Genomic DNA, 4419 nt, shown 5'->3' with positions numbered 1-4419 from the left:
ATCATATTAACCTCTTTAGGAATATTTCTGACCGTCGGATGGAGCTTGAACCGCACAGATCTATCCAAAATCCCTAGTTTTAATCTTTATCAAAGTTGGATCGAACCACAGCCATCCGATCATGCTTGAAATTGATTTTGGAACATCAGATCATGTTGATAATCTCTTATTCTCAGTCAGGAGAGTCCTCAGCCATCGATCTCATGATGGATTTATTTTCGACCATCCGATCATGCAAAAAATTCTCTTATAAATCGACAACGAACAGCAGCCATTGGATCGATCTTCAGATTAAATCTCAGTCGTTGGATGGCACAAAATAACTTTCACTGCCCGTAGATCGTGCCTATGGATCGTGTAGCATTTTCAGTGGACCATGCCCTGGCTCTGTGGACCGAGCGGCCGGTCCACCATACGCCGAAGACTATTTTTTTTATTTTTTAGAATATTTTAACTCTATTTTTGTTTTGATTTTTATCTAAAAAATTAAAAAAAATATGTATTAAATTTCTTAATTTTTTTTTTATTTTGGTGTTTAAATTGTTCAATTAAATTAACATCTATTTTTTATAAATATATCTAATTTTATTTTTTTTTTTAAATCACTTATTTTTTAAGAAAATTCACTAAATTCATGAAATTAGAGTTTTTAAGAAGATGTTAGCACCATAAATTATCAAAAATATCTATAATAAATATAAAAATATATCACTTATTACACTCCTCAACTTGAACTTTGCTCGTCCTCGAGTAAAGAAAAAATTTAGAATTAAGTACGTTTAACTTATAGTTTCGAATTTCACCAAATAATTTTCAAAAGGATCACTGATGTTCAGTAGAGTGTAAATGAGGTATGTCATTGGGGTATTAATACTAATCAATATGAAGTTAAACTAAGAACACTAAACTTTTTCTGAATTTTTTCAAATTATCCCTACTTTTATCTCCAAATCATTCACCTTCATATGGACAAGTATTTTGTTACTTCCGTCCTTCATTTGTTGATTGATATTTTTTTTTTTTTTTTTTTAAACTTTGTACTACTATTGAGTGTCTTAACTCCTTAAGCTTTCTGTTTAACCTATGTAGCGAGTTTTCAGTCAATGACTCTCAAACCAGATGGCTTTAGGGCACTAGGTATAAAATATCCTCGAACTTACTTGCTCGAATCAAACAGGCTACGAGTTAAAACTAGCTTTACAATAAAGCTTCTTTGCCCTTCATACTTTTTGACGCGAAACTTAATGCTTGCTTAGGTAAAGAAATCTGGTTACTCGGTATGAAGTACTTGAAATTTTTTTTTTTTGAATATATGAAGAAATGTATAGTTACTTTACACAAGCCCATAAGAAGTAAACTCTTCTTTGATGCTAGTAGAAAAATTTAGAAATGCTCAAAGAAAACTATTTAAGTTCTAAACTTAACTTTTTATTGAGTTTTCTTAATACTTGATCCCTCAATATCTTACAAATTCTCTGATCTGTACATCAATTTTCTTTTAAAAATGCTTGGTTTAACTTGATTCTTAAGTATAATCAGATGCTTAAATACTAAATACTAACTTACTTGAGAACTTTAGAGATTAAAAAATTTTTATTATCCTCCCCCTCAACTTAATCGACATTGTCCTCAATGGAGTAGAAAAAATGAAGGGTGCATGCAAAGAGAAAGAAAAAAGAGATGTCATCTAATCTAGAAGTCTTTTCAAAATTGATTCTCCCTCCAACTTAGCCAAGATTATCTTCAGATCCTAAAAAGATACAAAGTAAGACTCGATTATCCTAAACAAAATGCAAAAGAAAGCAAAGGCAAAAGCAAAAATTGAAAACTGGGTTGCCTCCCAAGATGTGCTAAGTTTACCGTCTTCAGCCAGACCATGCCAATTCTTACTTATCCTGTGTCAAATATTGGATTGACAAATTTCAATGATTTTGGATTGCCAATCTCAAGAAGATGATCTTTGATAAATTTTAATATTTTATTACCAATCTTTAGAAAGTATTTCACTTCCCCATTTTTAATTGTAGTAAGATAATTTTTAGATCTTTGTTTATTGAGAATTTCTCCTATTTGTTCTTCTAAAATGCTCATGAATTGAGTTTTTAGTTTAGGAGTTAAGTTCGATGCAATGGATACTGGAAGGATGCCATTTTTTTCTAAACATGTATTCTCAAGTGTAACTGAGGACGATTTCAATTCTGAAGGGGATGGTGATTCTAAAGAAGAAGAACCGACTTTTAGGGCTGAAAAAAATAAAACTTTTGGTGGATATATCTCGGATAGCTCATCCGCTCTCTTCTCAGTATCACTTAGATCAATATCAGTACTGAACTCAGGTTCTTCTATTGGGCTAGTCTCAGTACTAATCTCTTCTTCTAAATTTTCATTTGGGCTAGCATCAATACTTGTTTCTCTCACCTGATCTTAGTATAGGTCATTAAGAATCCTATCACTTCTAAGTTCAGTAATTGCTTTGGCATTTTTAAATTGAGAATTCTTAGATGGAACATTGGATTGATGACTAGGTCCAGGTGGTTGATGAGTGGATGGGTTGTTCCTAGGATTTGGTACTAGTTGGCTTGGGAGTTGACCTGATTCTCTCCTCATAGTAGACTCAGCTAATTGTCCTATTTGTGCTTCTAGCCTAGCGATAGATTGTTGTTAGGTAATGATCAATTGTTGTAGTTGGTTTAATCTATCATCAGCTAGATTAGTCTGTTGAGGAGGTGGGTATGGTGGCTAATTTTGATATAGTGGCTCGATAGATTGACTGGACTGACCTCTATTGTAGGCATGATTCTGGTATGGAGGTCTACTCCGAAAGTTTTGTAAAGGAAGAATTTAGGTCTGAGCCCAAGTCTGTTGGGGTCTCCAAAAAAATTAGGATGGTTCCTCCAATCTTGGTTATATGCATTTAAGAATGGGTCATTGATAGGTTTAGAGTAATCTTGAGCAGCTTGAACTTATTTTTGGATGAAAGGTGAAAACTGTGCAGCCGTAGGACATTCACTAACATGATGGGCTGAGCTAGCACAGGTAGAACAAATCTCCTGATAATTAGGTGGTGGTGTGTATTATGCAGGAGATTGTTGACCTAATACTAGAAACTGATCAAATTTTTGGGTAAGAAGGTCGACTTTATCTAATCTTTGGGCTATTAGGTTCAGATCGGCCTTAGGACTAGAGTCTGTTTGCTTGATCTCAAAAATTTCTGTCCGCTTTTGGTGAGGGATTGATCTTTTGTTGGAGGATAATGAAGCATGATTGATTGAATTTTTACTCAAAGTTTTAAATAAAGTGTAGGCTTCATCCTCACTTTTACTCATGAATGCACCCTCACAAGATGCATCTACCATCTGTCTGTATTGATCACCTAAATCTTAATAAAAAGCTTGAACAATTTGCCACTTAGATAGACCATGGTGTGGGCATTTTCTAAGAAGTTCCTTAAGTCTCTCTCATGATTCATGAATTTGTTCCCCTGGAAGCTGAGCAAATCCAGTGATGGCTCACCTCATGATGTTGGTTCGACCTATGGAATAGAATTTCTTAAGAAACTCATGCTGCATTTCAGCTCAAGTTTGGATTGGTCTTCCTATTGTGCCAAGCCATACTTGGCTTTATCTTTAAGTGAGAAGGGGAATAAGGTCAATCTAAGTGCATCATCAGTAAAATTTTGAATTTTCATCGTGGAACAAATTTTTAAGAACTCATCCAGATGCTTGTAAGGATCTTCATTAGTATTCCCATAGAAAGACGGGAGCATCTGGATTGTGGTCGACTTAATCTCATAGTGCCTTGCAAGAATATCAGGTAAGTAAATACAAGTCGATGGGTTATAGGTGGAAGGAATAAAATATTTCTTCATCTGTCTAGGTGGTTCTCTAGGATCTCCAGCCATCTAATTTTCAGGTTTCATATGAATCAACCGTTCAATATCAGGATTGGGTTCAACTAGGTCAGGATAGAGAGATCTTCTACCTTGCATATACCAGTGCAAACCCTAATGTATTCAAGTTTTATTTTTATTTTAATTTTTTTTTTTATTTTTTAAGAGAAAAAGGAGAGAAAGAAAGAAAGAGCCCTAGACCTAGATCCGTAAGGTAGGAAGAATTAGTTGTAGTTTAGTGTTAATTACAATCAAGTTAGCAAACAATTAAACCTAGACACCTATGGGTTTCTTAGACCTAACAGTTTGATGTAGAGTAGCTTAGCTTAAATGCAAATTGGGTTTATTCTCACTTTCTTCAACTAGCTAGGTAAGAGGTGGGATCATGGGGGTCCCCCGTTGCTTGCCTTAGACACTAATTGAATTAGCCAGGTAAGCTAACGGAATCAATTAAACAACCACAAATCCACTTTGGCTGAGCCTTTATAACCTCTAGCCTTAGACACTAGTTTCAAAAGTGAGTCTGGACT

General features: G+C 34.5%; 1 non-coding gene across 1 annotated transcript; it reads left to right on the top strand.

Annotated features, from left to right (window-relative positions):
• Positions 1–3414: 3414 nt before the first annotated feature.
• LOC140854986 (small nucleolar RNA R71) lies at positions 3415–3521 on the top strand. Its single transcript, XR_012138079.1, has one exon. It is a non-coding gene; the product is annotated as a small nucleolar RNA R71 (small nucleolar RNA).
• The last annotated feature ends 898 nt before the right edge of the window (positions 3522–4419 follow it).

This window comes from Elaeis guineensis, chromosome 1 (genome assembly GCF_000442705.2).
Source record: "Elaeis guineensis isolate ETL-2024a chromosome 1, EG11, whole genome shotgun sequence".
Classification (NCBI taxonomy): domain Eukaryota; kingdom Viridiplantae; phylum Streptophyta; class Magnoliopsida; order Arecales; family Arecaceae; genus Elaeis; species Elaeis guineensis.
Note: the sequence above shows the minus strand (reverse complement) of the source record. Positions and strands in the feature narration are given on the sequence as shown.